This window comes from Macrotis lagotis, chromosome 1 (genome assembly GCF_037893015.1).
Source record: "Macrotis lagotis isolate mMagLag1 chromosome 1, bilby.v1.9.chrom.fasta, whole genome shotgun sequence".
In the NCBI taxonomy this organism is placed as follows: domain Eukaryota; kingdom Metazoa; phylum Chordata; class Mammalia; order Peramelemorphia; family Peramelidae; genus Macrotis; species Macrotis lagotis.
The window spans coordinates 436,029,158-436,042,248 of NC_133658.1; the positions used below are offsets into that span (position 1 = coordinate 436,029,158).

General features: G+C 38.3%; 1 long non-coding RNA gene across 3 annotated transcripts in view; it reads left to right on the forward strand.

Annotated features, from left to right (window-relative positions):
* Positions 1 to 2,835: 2,835 nt before the first annotated feature.
* LOC141506464 (uncharacterized) overlaps positions 2,836 to 13,091 on the forward strand; it is a 247,160-nt gene continuing 236,904 nt past the window's right edge. The window contains exons 1-2 of one of the 3 annotated variants that reach the window (XR_012473895.1): positions 2,836 to 3,072; positions 4,249 to 4,440. This is a non-coding gene — a long non-coding RNA (uncharacterized LOC141506464). The remainder of the gene's footprint in view (positions 3,073 to 4,248; positions 4,441 to 13,091) is intronic. The other 2 variants (XR_012473893.1, XR_012473894.1) reach the window with 2 other exon arrangements.

The following is a 13,091-nucleotide window of genomic DNA, read 5'->3' on the forward strand; positions in this document are numbered from 1 at the left end:
TCTGGTTCTGCTCATCTCACTCAGCATCAGTTCATGCAAATTTCTCCAGGTTTCCCTGAAATCCCGTCCCTCCTGGTTTCTAATAGAACAATAGTGTTCCATGACATACATATACCACAGTTTGCTAAGCCATTCCCCAATTGAAGGACATTTACTGGATTTCCAATTCTTTGCCACCACAAACAGGGCTGCTATAAATATTTTTGTACAAGTAATGTTTTTATCCTTTTTCCTCATCTCTTCAGGGTATAGACCCAATAGTGGTATTGTTGGGTCAAAGGGTATGCACATTTTTGTTGCCCTTTGTTGCCTAGCCCTTTCAAGTTAAGGTTTTTTCCCCAGGTCTCAGTTTGGTTCAGTAAGAAGTGAGGGGAAAGAATGGCTTCTTTTACCTAGGCCAAAACAATTGCTATTTATATTCACTCTGATCCATTAGGGCCCAAACCATGACCAAGTAAGGCTTAGTGGTACCTATTGACAGTCAATCTACCATAGTCAGAGTGATTTGGGCTTAAAGCAAGGTCCTTAAGAAAGAAATCTGTTCCAAAAACTCCAGGGTAGCTTGAGATGTTTCAGTGATCAAACTTTACTTTTTTTTGGACAGAGTGCCCCAGATATGAGTATGATATTTTTTTGTGGATAGAGGGAGAGGAGAGAGGAAAAGAAGGACAGAGGGGAGGAAGAACAGAGCTGTATTGCCCAACTGGAAATGGCCAGTTAGGTCTCCAGTGGGGCAGCTACTACTCCTCACATTATATTAAAAAGGCCAAGGTCTCCCACTACAACTGGGGTCATCTCCAGATGTCCAGATTTGTATCTTGCTACTGGACCCAGATGGCTACAGAAGAGTGAGGCCGGTGACCTTGCACAGCCCTCCCTCACTTAAAAGTCCAATTGCAAGTCATGGCATCACTTTCCTGATGTCCTCATCCTCTTAGGGAATGAAGGACAAACAACACCATTCCTTTCAAGGAAGAGGTCTGATGGAGAAGATTTCCTTCATTGGAAATTAGTTAATGTGTGTGATATCTTAATAGATTTCTAGGAAGTGAAATAAGCCTGATGTAGACTGTTGTTGCACTGGTAGCATCTCAAATGTCATATATGGGAGGGGAACCCACCTAAAGTCACACTAAGCCTGTACCTTAATATCATTTCTTTCTTTTTTTTTTTTCCTTTTTTAGTTTTTGCAAGGCAAATGGGGTTAAAGGGCTTGCTCAAGGCCACACAGCTAGGTAATTATTAAATGTCTGAGGCCAGATCTGAACTCAGGTACTCCTGATTCCAGAGCTGGTGCTCCATCCACTGCACCACCTAACTGCCCCCTAATATCATTTCTATTTTGGGAAGACACTTCAAATGCACAGAATGTTAGACCCAGAATTCAATAGGAAGGCTGGGCTAGATTGCCATTAGGAAATTACAAAATTCCTAATATTTCTTCTTGTAACAAAGGCCTGTGTTTCTAATATCAATATTATTCTGATCTTCTGTGGCTTTATCATTTCAATTGGAGATGACCCCCAAAGACTCTGTTTGGCACACTGAAAGTTCATCATAATCTGGTTCCAGTTTTGTCTTCCTTTTTTTTTAAATACATGATTGTAATTTTCCAATGAATGTCCCTCCCTAGTAAAATTCTCCTTTATAACAGAAGAGTACAGTCCAGAAAAAAAATTGTCATCTATGAAAATGTAAGTTTCATTAGCCCACAATCTCTGGGCTGAGTGGTGGGAAACATGATTAATCATCAAGTCCTAGAAAGTCATAATTTGTTACTTCATTAATAGGAGTTTTGACATATATTTTTTCTTGGTTATGCTCATATTAACTTGCATCAGTTCTTATATATGCTCAGATCATCTAACAAGGAGGCATCTTCATATACCCAACAAAGATTGTCTTTAAAACTGACAATTGTGGGACAATCTTTCTCTTTTTCTGACTTTTTTCCTAAGGCTTTTTAGTCTTAGTTCAAAAAGGCCAAGATCTCCCACTACATCCAGGACCATCTCCAGGCATCCTGATTCCTTTCTGATCACTGGATCCAGATATGACTCTGAAGGAGAAAGTAGGACTGTTGACTTTGCATAGCACCCCTCCCCACTTAAATCCAATTCACTTGCACATCAAGGCATCACCTCCCTTACTTCATGGTCTTCCTCAGGAATGAAGGATAAACAACAACCTTGACTCCAAGAAATGGGTCTGGGGGTCTTTGTTCTATGTTGTCTGTCCTTTTCAGTTTCAGGTGCTGGTGGTCATGCCCACCAGACCCAGGAGTAGAAGCCACCACGGCCCTTGAACCATGATTCCTGGTAGCCCAGCAAGGAAGCCTAGAGAAGCCAAGTTGCCTGGGACTGCAGCTCCAGACATGTCTCTCTATTCTGCAAGAGAGCGAATGATGGCTAGTGTTTATTAAACAGCTCTTTTATGCTAAGTATTGTGTGAATTTGAGCCTCTCAAACACTTTAGGAGGTAGGAGCCATGATTATCCCCATTTTACTGATGGGGAAAACTGAGGCTTACAGAGGTGAAACAACTTGTTCTGTTTAGTTATGTCCGGTTCTTCTTGACCCCATTTGGGTTTTTTTTGGCAAAGATACTGGGTGGTTTGCTATTTTCTTATCCAGTTCATTTTACAGATGGGGAAACTGAGGCAAATGGGGTTGAGTGACTCGTGCAAAGGCTGGATTTGAATTCAGGGCTTCTCCTAAACCTGGTCACCCTCAGACTCCACACTGGACCAAGGCAAGCCCCACTCACTCACTCACCGAGTCTGCGCACTACGTCCAGCTCGGGGCCGAGGCCACGCCCACTGCCGCACTACGCCCGCGCCGGCGCCGACCCCGCGCTCTCGGCTCGGCCCCGCCCCGCGCGCCTGCGCACCGGGCTCTGGCGCCAGGCTCCTCCCCCCTCGCTTTCGCTTTCACTTTCTCAAGTGCCGAAGGCTTTTCTAGTACCTAACCCGGGGATAGATGGAAAATGACGGGGCAGGCGTGCTGCTGTGTCCGGATGGCTGGAAAATGGAATTTAATGGCCGCGGCTGGCCGGGCCTCGCCGGGTAGCCAAGTGAGTCCTCTGGTCCGAACCGGGAGGTCAAGGACGGGGAGGAGTCTTCTGGAAGGGAGGGGGAGGATGGGGGTGTGGAGGATCCAGAGGGAAGAGCAGGCATTCGGGAGAAATTGGGGACTCAGGGAGGGGGATCTCGCCCCAAGGGTGCTTGCCTGAGCCGAGGCGGGCGCCATGTCAGGGAGAAAGCGGGGGGGGGGGGGGGGGGGGGGGGGGCCGCCCTGCGGCTCTGACCCGGACCTGCGCGCACTCTGCTCCGGAAGTACACTGGCCCTTTAAGAGGGTCAGAGGCGCTTCACTGTCAGTGACCTTAAGTGGGGGAGGGGAAACATTTTCATTTGGTAACTTGGGCCTAGTTTTAAAAATTACAATTTTTCTCCATCACACCCCATTCCTGGCTTACCTCAAAACCAAATTGGTTGATTTCTTGCTGTCAGTAGAATGACCTTTTTTATTCCTGAGTTTTTGACATTTCTTTTCCGGCCTCTGAACCACTGGGCTTGTGACACTCTGCCCCTTTGCCCCTTCCCGGTGAAAGAATGAAGGCTTGGGGCTAGAAATTCTCCACACCCAGCTTTTCTCCCCCTTTTTAATTCCTTGAATATGCACGCTGGTAATGGAACTTGTAACTTGGGACAGTGCATTTCTATAATTCCACTTTAGGAGTGGGTTTCTTACTTAGATCTTTACTGCATCAGAGCATGGGAGAAAAAGAAATAGGGAGCTTGATGTAGTTTTCTGTTCCCCTTCTTTGGGAAAAAAAATAGAAATTTCTTCATTATTTAGAACTGACAACTCACACACTATTCCAGGCAACGTGGAAACTGGGGACAGCGTGATGGATGTGGGAAGAATGTACTGTTCTTTTTCTACCAAAAGTATTTATATTAAAGACATTCTCATTCTCTCTCTCTTTCTCCTTCTGCTGACTCCTTGGAATTGCCCTTGTTAGAATTCTTCATTCATAATAATTCTTTGTTGAAATCATTAGATTTCTTGCCATAGATACTTAAAAAATTTTTCTGCTGCAAAGATGCACTTTAAAAGCTTTGGTGTTTATAGCATTTAATTGATTTAATTTATTAAATAAGCTTGTAGTTCAATGATGAAGTATTTGAGCACATGGCATGTTGCATTTCTTTATCTTCACACATGATTCTCATTTCCTATCTCTAGGATTTCATCTGCCTGACCCCTCTTATTCTGAGTGGTTTTCCTCTTCCCCTCCTCCTTGTGGCAGCCCTGGTTTTCTTCAGCTCAAGTGCCATTTTCTTCATGAGAACTGGTCACCCTACAATCTAGGGCCTAGGTACTAGTATCTTCTAAGGTTGCTCTTGTCTATGTACATGTAGTCTCTTCTGTGAGAAGGTAAGCTTCTTTAAGGCTCAATTGATTTCATTTTTGTCTTTTTTTATTTCCAATGTCTGATACATAATAGGAGTTTACTAAGTGTTTATTTGTTTGTTATAAAACAAAGAGGAGGTAGTTGAAGTAAAAGCCAAGCCTCTCTCTTTCTCTATATATATTTTTTTTAGAGTTTTTTTTAGTTTTTTTTTTTTTTTTGCAAGGCAAATGGGGTTAAGTGGCTTACCTAAGGCCACACAGCTAGGTAATTATTAAGTGTCTGAGACTGGATTTGAACCCAGGTATTCCTGACTCCAAGGCCGGTGCTTTATCCACTACACCACCTAGCTGCCCTCTATATATACTTTTAATCCATCCCCTCATTTGCTCCAGCAGATAGCTAGACTCCTCTCTTCCCCCCTGCCCAATTTTCAGTCTTCCCCAGTCTCCCCCTCTCCCAGGGTTCCTTCCCTGTTGCCTAAATACACATTGACCACTTAGCTCTTTTCTTAGTGATCCTCTTTCTCAACAGTGTGCTGTATCTGACACTTGACCATTCTTTCCTGCTGGAATCTGGGTTAGCAAGCATTTACTAAATCCTTTTTATGAGTTTGGGAATGAGTGTCAGGAATACAAATTCAAGCAAAAAGGCAGTTTCTGCTCTCAAGAAACTTATGTAGTGATGGGGGAAGACCACACATAAAAGGAAGTTGGAAAGGGAAGAGGAGGAGAGGAAATGAAAGTACCTGGACTTTGGGCCTGATAGAGAAAGTTCTGGGAGAGCAAGGAGCCTGGAAAAGATTGAAGACACAGTTTACGTGGGCATCCTCCTTCAAATGAAGGGTCAGGAAGGAACTGCCTAATCCTTGGTAGTGGTCTCAGGGGCAGGGAAGGAGGATTCTCCCTTGGTGGGAATTCCTGAGCTAAAATGAACTTCCAGGAAGAAGAGATTTCTGGGGTTTGGTAGAGAAAGTCCTGAAAAGTCTGGAGTATATTCTGGAGAGGAGTGAATACCTCGTGCTGGGTTTTTCAGTCACTCTTATTTCATTGTTTTTCCATCTGTCTGTTTCATTTAACTTTCCTTTGACTCATCTCAATCTGAAGCCCCGAGTGCTGGTGTTCCCCTAGGCTCTCCTCCTGGACTGTCTTCTGTTCTTTCTCTATACTTTTTTTAGAAACCTCATCAATGTTTATGGATTAATTATCATTGCTAAGCACATGATGTACAAATAAATTTGTTTCCAGCCCCAGACTGAACTTCAGTCTCATTACCAGTTGCTTCTTGGACATTTCAAATTGGATCTATCAGAGGCATTTCAAACTTAACATCTAAATTAGAACTCATAATCTTTGCTTCTGAATCCATCTCTCCTCCAAACTCTTCTATTTCTCTGAACAGTACCACTAGTCTTCTGGAATCCCAAGCTTGGAATCTCATTCTTTTGGTCTCTCATTAAACTCCTCCTTTCTGCTCAGCCAGCCAGCCATCACTCTGGTTCAGGCCCTTTTTGCTTTTTACCTAGATAATTGCAATGACCATGCCTGTCCATCCTCTTCACTATTGCCTGCCAGAGTGACTTTTCTAAGTGCAGATCTGACCATGTCACTCCCCCCAATGAACCCAGGGATTCTGTTGCTTCTGGGATTAAATATAAATTCCTCTGTTTGACTTTTAGAGCTCTTCACAATCTGATCACATCCTATCTTTCTAGATTCACTAAATATTAATTACTTCCTGTCTTCTGTGATTCAGCTAAACTGGCCTTCTCTTGCTGTTCCTTAATCATAACATTTCATCTCATATCTCTTTGCCTTTGCATTGGCTGTTCATGTGCTTGAAATATATTCCCTTCTTTCTTTTGAATCATTCCCTCTTGTTCTTCATGGTTCAACTAGTGCACACTCTATGTTATTGTCTCCTCTTAGAATGTATATTCCTTGAAAAGCTATTCCATTTATTGTCTTTGTATCTCCAGAGGGCCTGACCCATAGAAAATACTTGATAAGTAACTGTTTGTTGAGTTACTAAGATAATTCACTTTTTTTTGTTTTGTTTTGTTTTAGGTTTTTTGAATGGCAATGGGGTTAAGTGGCTTGCCCAAGGCCACACAGCTAGGTAATTATTGTCTGAGGCCAGATTTAAACTCAGGTACTCCTGACTCCAGGGCCTGTGCTCCATCCACTGTGCCACCTAGCTGCCCCGATAATTCACTTTTTATACCGGATGTGGTTTTCTGTTTCCCATTTCCCTACCCCCACTTTGCATCTCCTCTACTTTATTGGAATATGAGCATTGGGTCAGTGATAGATTAAGTGGTGGAAATTAGAGAAAACAGCATTCTAATATATGAACCTTTATTAGAAAGCAATAGTAATATTTTTGGTTTTGGTCAGGACCTCTGATTTCATCAGTGTTGGGAACTCTCAAGTGAGAAAACTCCTATTGTAGAACTGCAGTTATTGTGCAGTTTGCCTTAAAGAATTTATCTGAGGGCATTGAATAACTTTTCCAGGTCTTTTGACAGGGAGGAAATAATTAAGTAACTTCCCCAGGGTTCTGAAGGTGGTAGTAGGTGCCTGAGGTGGGATTCGAACCAGATTTCCTTGACTCATTTGCAATGCCAATCTGCATCCTCATATTAAGATTGTTAAATTGAAAATTGCCTGGGAGTAGTTCTGGTTCTAACAGGATAAATGACAGTTGGTATACTTATTCCCAGTTTTCAGGTTGCCAGACTATGGGATAGCACCTTGTGCTAATATTAATGCTTTATTTATTTTCCCCCCCTCAGTTGTTTTAACCTGCAGGTGGCACCATTTTCCAAATTTGCCTATGCCTCCAAGGCAAGAAATGGTGTCCTTTTGTTTTTGAGGATGCTTGTCTGTTGTTTCCATTTAATTTGAGAATTCAATTTGATGTTTTCTTCCAATTACTTTCATGTAGGAGTTAATGCAAATCAAGGTGTTCATATTTTCAGAACTAAATTGTTTTTGAGTTTTTCTTCATGATAAAGATGAAGGCCAAAAATTTACAAGGTAGGATGATACTGCATATATTAGTTTTTCCTTCTTTCCTTCATCTTGGACCCTTGATTTGCTCACCATCATATACTTTGTCAGAGGATATGAACCAGTAGTTTTCTGATGAAGAAATCAAAATAATTTATAGTCATATGAAAAAATGCTCTAAATCATTATCCAATTAGAGAAATGCAAATTAAAACAACTTTGAGATATTATTACACCTATCAGATTGGTTAAAATGATAGAATGGGAAAGCAACAAAATGTTGGAGGGTCTATAGAAAAAATGGAATTTTGATTCATTGTTGGTGAATTGGGTCAGTGATAGATTTAGGAGGTGAAAAATAGAGAAAAGAGAACCCTAAAATATGAACTTTCATGAGAAAGCAATAGTAACATTTTTGGGTTGTGGTCAGGACCTGTGATTTCATCAGTGTTGGGAGCTCTCAGGTGAAAAAACTCCCACTGCAGAGCTGCAATGGTTAGTGAAACCATTTTGGAGAGAAATTTGAAAGTATGCCCAAAGAATTATTAAACTCCTTATACCCTTTGGCCCAGCCATAACATTTTTAGGTCTGTTTCCTAAGATGATTAGGGAAAAGGGAACCAATAAGTTTTAAAATATTTATAGCAGCTCTTTTTGTGGTGGCAAAGAACTGGAAAATTGCTAGCATGTCAATTGAGGAATGGCTAAACACACTGTGATTTATGTTCATGATGAAATATTACTCTGCTATAAGAATGATGAGTTTAATGAGTTTAGAAAAGCATGGAGAGACATCCACAAAATAATGAAGAGCAGAATGAGCAAAACCAAGAGAAAATTGTTCTCATATCCCATGAAGGAAGATTCTTTTTGCATCCACTAAAAGAACTCTCTTATATACACTCATATGAATGTATACATACATACAGATTTGTGTTTGATGGTAGCTAGGAATAGCAAGTTGTGCATAATTTATCTACAGTTTCAAGTGCAATTCTCTATTTTTCTATTCCACTTTGTAATGGAAATACTTGTTTTATTTCTTAAGTACATAATAAAATAAATGAAGTTTTCGAAAAAGGAAAAAAGTATACTCTGTACCTAGTGTAACTTTTTTTTTCTTATCTTGGTAAAGGGTGTTAGGTGTTGGTCTAATCTAAGTTTCTTCCATACTAACTTCCAATTTTCCCAGCAGTTTTTATCAGAGAGTTTTTATCCCAACAGCTGGACTCTTTGGGTTTATCAAAAAACAGATTACTATAATCGTCTCCTGCTTTTGCAACTAGTCTATTCCACTGGTCCACCACTCTATTTCTTAGCCAATACCAAACAGTTTTGATGACCGATGCTTTATAATATCATTTTAGATCAGGTAGGGCTAAGCCTCCTTCTTTTGTACTTTTTTTTTCATTAAGTTCCTGGAAATTCTTGACTTTTTATTTCTCCATATGAATTTACTTAAAATTTTTTCTAACTCATTAAAGTAATTTTTTTGGAATTTTGATTGGTAGGGCACTAAACAGGTAGTTTAGTTTTGGTAGAATTGTCATTTTTATTATATTAGCTCTACCTATCTATGAGCAGTTGATATTTGCCTAGTTATTTAAAGCTGATTTAATTTGTGTGAGAAGTGTTTTATAATTGTTTTCAAAAAGTTTCTGAGTCTGTCTTGGCAAATAGACTCCCAGGTATTTTATATTGTCTGAGGTTACTTTGAATGGGATTTCTCTTTCTACCTCTTCCTGCTGTATCTTGCTAGACATATATAGAAAAGTTGAGGAATTGTGAGGGTTTATTTTATAACCTGCAACTTTGCTAAAATTGCTAATTGTTTCCAGTAGTTTTTTGGATGATTTCTTGGGATTCTCTAGGTAGACTATCATGTCACCTGCAAAGAGTGAGAGTTTTGTCTCTTCCTTCCCAATTCTAAGTCCTTCAGTTTCTTTTTCTTCTCTAATTACTGAAGCTAACATTTCTTATATGATATTGAATAGTAGTGGTGATAATGGGCACCCTTGTTTCACCCTTGATCTTATTGGGAATGCCTCTAGCCTCTCCTCATTGAATATAATTCTTGTTGATGGTTTCAGATAGATACTGCTAATTATTCTAAGGAACAGTCCATTTATTCCTACACTCTCTAGCGTTTTTAGTAGAAATGGATGCTGTATTTCGTCAAAAGCTTTTTCAGCATCTATTGATATGATCATATAATTTCTGATAGGTTTGTTGTTGATATAATTGAGTATACTAACAGTTTTCCTAATATTGAACCAACCCTGCATCCCTGGGATAAATCCTACTTGATCATAATATATTATCCTAGTGATAACTTGTTATAATCGTTTTGCTAAGATTTTATTTAAGATTTTTGCATCTGTATTCATCAGGGAGATAGATCTATAATTTTCTTTCACTGTTTTAACTCTTCCTGGTTTAGGTAACAGCACAATATTGGTTTCATAGAAAGAGTTAGGCAGAGTTCCATCTTTCCCTATTTTTCCAAAGAGTTTATATAGAATTGGAACCAATTGTTCCTTAAATGTTTTGTAGGATTCACTTGTGAGATTTTTTCTTAGAGAGTTCAGTGATGGCTTGTTGAATTTCTTTTTCTGAGATAGGGTTGGTTAGGTATTTAATCTCCTTTTCATTTAACCTGGGCAACTTATATTTTTGTAAATATTCATCTATTTCACTGAGATTATCAAATTTATTGGCATAGAGTTGGGCAAAATAATTTTAAATTATTACTTTAATTTCCTCTTCATTGGTGGTGAGTTCACCTTTTTCATTTATGATACTTAGCAATTTATTTTTCTTCTTTTTTTTTTTAAAACAAATTGACCAGAGGTTTATTAATTTTATTGGTTTTTTCTATAATACCAACTTTTGGTTTTATTTAATTCAATGGTTTTTTTGCTTTTGATTTTATTAATTTCTCCTTTAATTTTTATAATTTCTAATTTGGTATTTAATTGGGGATTTTTAATTTGTTCTTTCTCTAATTTTTTTAGTTGCATATTAGTTCATTGATTTCCTCTTTCTCTAATTTATTCATGTCAGCATTTAAAGATATAATATATCCCTTGATAGCTGTTTTGAATGAATCCCATAGGTTTTGGTATGTTGTTTCATTATTGTCATTATCTAGCATAAAATGGTTAATTTTTTTCTATAATTTGTTTTTTGGTCCACTCATTCTTTAAAATGAGGTTATTCAATTTCAAATTGGTTCTTGGTCTATATCTCCTTGGCCCAATATTGCATATGACATTTATTGCATTGTGATCTGAGAAAGATGTATTCACTATTTGTGCCTTTCTGCAATTGATCATTAGGTTTTTATGTCCTAGAACATGGTCAATTTTTGTGTAAGTTCCATGTACTGCAGAGAAAAAGGTATATTCCTTTCTATCCCCATTCAATTACCTCCATAAGTCTACCATATCTAGTTTTTCTAACAATCTATTTACGTCCTTCATCTCCTGAGCTTGTTCTTATGAAATATGTCAGATGCCTTGCAAAAAAAAATGTCAATCAGATAGTCAATAGGCATTTATTAAGTACCTATTATTATGTGATAAGTGTAATACTAAATGCTAGTGTTACAGATACATAAAATGAAAAGAGCCAAACTCCCAAGGATTTTACTCTCTATTAAAGTAAACAGTGTGTATGTAGAAATATACAAGCACACATACATACTTACTATAAGATAAAAACAAAGGAAGGAAGGAAGGAGGACATTAAATTGAGAGAATAGAAGGTGTTATTTGAATTGTGTCTTGAAGAAAGAGCACATTTTGGGCTTGGGGACAATTAGTATAAAAACAAAGAGGTGAAAGAAAGATTGTACAAAAGACAAATTTAGCAAAGATTGTAGTAAGGGTAGTGGAATGTAAAGGTGCTCTAAAAGAAAGGTGGGACCAGGTAGTGAAAGATCTTTATAAGTCAAATTGAAAAGTTTATATTTTTTTTTTGAAAAAAAATTTATTAAAAAGGTTACAAGATATAGGAAGGGCTAAGGAAAGAGAGAAAGATAAGATAGTGAGTGAGATAAAAGAACAGCCAAGCAGAGTTGGCTGGGCCATGGTTGGAGAGGATTGGCCATTACTTTTACATTTTAAAGGAAATTTTTTTTCAAATGAAAAGTAGACTTTTCCCTACCTTTTCCCCACCCACTTTTCCCCACAATTAGATATATAAATGAATGAATGAATGAATGAATGAATGAATAAATAAATAAGGCCCTTGTTACAAACATGGGCAAAACAAATTCCTGTATTGAAATGCTACATTCAAAAAACTTATATGTCTCAGTCAGCACTCTGAGTCTTTCACCTTTCTGTTAGAAGATGGTTAGCTTCTTTCTTCTTGTGTCTTCTGGAATTGTGATGATGTTCAGATGTTCTCCACTGTGATGATTAGAGTTCTTTCCAAGTTGATTGACTTTACAATAATGTTGTTATTGTATATTTTGTTCTCCTGATTCTTCTCACTAAATAAGTTCAAACAAGTTTTCCAGTTTCTCTAAAACTATAGCTTTGATTGTTAATTTTAAGCACAGTGTAGTATTCCATTATATTCATATAACTTACTCAGCCATTTCCCAATTCTTCAGTTTCTGATTCTTTATCACCATAAGTAGTTCATTACGCCTTGCTTTGGTGTCTGTGGGATATAGACAGTTTTGCAGGGTCAAAGAGTGTGTCTTATGTGATCCTCTCTCTCTTATTGGTCATGATCTCTTCCTCAATCCATAGATCTGACAGGTAATTTGCTCCTTGCTACTTTAATTTGTTTTTGATATCACCCTTTATGTCTGTTATATATTTTTTTGGAGCTTGTCTTGGTGTCTGGTGAACTGATATTTTATCTTAGAAATGATAGGAAATCAATGGAGTTTATTAGCTAGGGGACTGATATGATTAGCTCTTCAGTTAGAAAAATTGATTTGGCAGGCAGTGGTGTGGTGAATGTAAAGGAGAGATTTGAGGCAAGGATACCAGTTAAGAAGTCTTTGCAATAGTTTAGACAAAAATGAATGAGAACCTGAACATGGGTGGCGACTGGCAGTATGACCAGAGAGACTAGATGAGATTTTGTAGAAAGATTCAGCAGCTACTTTTATGTCTGATGAGAGAGAGAGAGGGGGGGGGGAGGGGGAGAGATTGAGATTTCAAGATTGGGAGACTGGAATATTGATGATAAAAGTAGTAAAGTTCGGAAGTGAGATAAAGTTAGGTTTGAAAGCAAAGATAATGCATTCTTTTTTAAACAAGTTGAATTCGAGATGCCTATGTCCAGTTTAAAATGCCTAAGAGACAATTAGTGATATGAGATTGAAATACTGGATATATATACATCTGTGAATCATCTATTTAGAGATGATAAGTAAACTCAGGAAAGTTGATGAGATCACAAAGAGAGACAATATAGAAAGATGACAAGAGACAACCCTGGTCAGAGCCTTGGGGAACACCTATAGTTAGGAGGTCTAATGTAAATAAAATTGTTCTTGGGTGGGTAGGAGAATCAAGAAAGAATAATATCCAAAAAAACTTAGAAAGGAGAATATGTAGGAGAAGGAGGTGCTAAACAGTCTCAAATGGAGTAGATTGTAGCTTGTTGAGCTGAATGAGGACAGAGAAAAAACCTTCAGATTT